This window comes from Nanorana parkeri, unplaced genomic scaffold (assembly GCF_000935625.1).
Source record: "Nanorana parkeri isolate BGI_ZX_2015 unplaced genomic scaffold, ASM93562v1 scaffold183, whole genome shotgun sequence".
NCBI classification, from domain to species: domain Eukaryota; kingdom Metazoa; phylum Chordata; class Amphibia; order Anura; family Dicroglossidae; genus Nanorana; species Nanorana parkeri.
In genome coordinates, this window is record NW_017306451.1 from 95,935 (window position 1) to 97,801 (window position 1,867).

Genomic DNA, 1,867 nt, shown 5'->3' on the forward strand with positions numbered 1-1,867 from the left:
GCTTTCACTAGCAACATTCATTTACAATGTTTTTCTGTTACGTAGTTACATGACTACAAGATGACTGCTTGCAGGATTTACTTGTGTGTAATGCAGAAACAATAAAATAATCCTGTTAGGGAAGTTGGCTAGGCCAGTATTTTTTTAGTTTTTAATAGAGTGGGGAATGGCTAGACCTTGTGACAAGTTTTTATTGCTGTCTATGGTTGAACACACTAACAAGGTTATTCACAGAAGGGTGAAGGGTTTGGAGAAGACAGGAGAAGTGAACAATCTAGGACAACATAGCTGAACTGGAAAAATTCTCCAATTCAGCTCACTTTCCAGTTCAGCTATGTTGTCCTAGATTGTTCACTTCTCCTGTCTTCTCCAATCTCTTCACCCTTTTGTGAATAACCCTGTAGATCTTCATTCAAGCAGTGCCCGCAAATAAAGGTGAGATACTTAAGCATATGACACACAAAATTGAAATGGTGTGTTCATTACTCTTCACCCTTTTATGAATAACCCTGTTAGTCTTTTTTTTTTGTGTTCATCCCTGCAGGTAGAACTAGAAAGAACACTCAATTTTCCCATCCGTATGAAACAGCACGAATGGAGGAACCCCATCCGCCGCGCTATTGTATTCTGACAGCGAAGCGTGTGTTGCTGTCAGAATACGTGAACAGTGACTGCAACTGATTGGTTGAGAATTTTAAGACCGGTTCCTTTGACAATAATTGATTAATAAAAAAAAAAAGGCATTTGCCAAACAGGTTGGTGCCGATTGGGCCACACGTTGGTCCAAGTTTGGCTGAATCAGCAGAATTTGTCTGAAATTTGAAAAGTTTATGGCCAGCTTAAGTCGCCACTAGGAAGATTCACCACCCTATTTGTCACTGAGAAAGAAAAGGGAAATCCAACATTTTAGAGGTGCCTCCAGAACAAGGAGAGGCACAATTTTTCAATGGGGACACTTGTTTCAGGACAACGGTATAGGGCGTGGTGCGGCCATCAAGTTCCTTTCTTCCCTGCCTGGGGGTCTTTTTATAGGAGAGCCTCTAACCCAGTCCTCATTGGCCGGGTTTGACTGGCCATAAGGAGAGGGGTCCACCTGGCTTCAGCTAGGAGGACCATATTCCTCTGCTCCTGTCAGGATCCTTGCACCCCGGAGGGGTGAGGGAAGGAGCAATCAACACACAGTGTGCACCTTTTTGTATGTGTTCACATGCATGTTTTGATTCACTTGGCATTTAGTTTTTATGCACTGGAACAGGAAGTTAAGGAAAATGTCCCTCATTTTACACAGACAGCAAAGATTGACCCGGCAGGGGTTTAACCCTTCCCTACTCTGTGCAAAGCTACAAAATTATTTTGGCTTTACATACACTTTAAGATTGTTGAGTTTTATGACTAAAACTACAATCTCCATAGTGGCTATAGCCGTGGCTATAGCAGAGAATGCAGCAATAAATATAGTGTAAAAAATGTAGAATAATAAAGGAATTCTTGAAGGTATAGACCAGCCTTCCTTAACCAGGGTGCCGCAAAATGTTTGCACAGTGTCAACCTTTTCATGGTGCAGGTGGATTGCCCACCAGCATAATTAAAAAGAATGACACTAATCCAGGGAGGGTGGCATCCATTGAGAAGAGGACAGATGTTCTCCTCCGTCCAGTCCAGCTTTGCCATGCTGCCAGTAGTAGGACTCTGCTATGAAGGGGGTCCTGAAGGACTATGATGTAAAGGGGCAACTGATGTGAAAGAAGGTGGAGACTGGTATGAAAGGGGGAACTGTGATGTAAAAGGGGGGCTTGTGATGTGAAAGAGAACTCTATTGTGAAGGGGGGGCTTCTGATGTGAAGGGGGGGTCTGGTGTGAAGGGGGG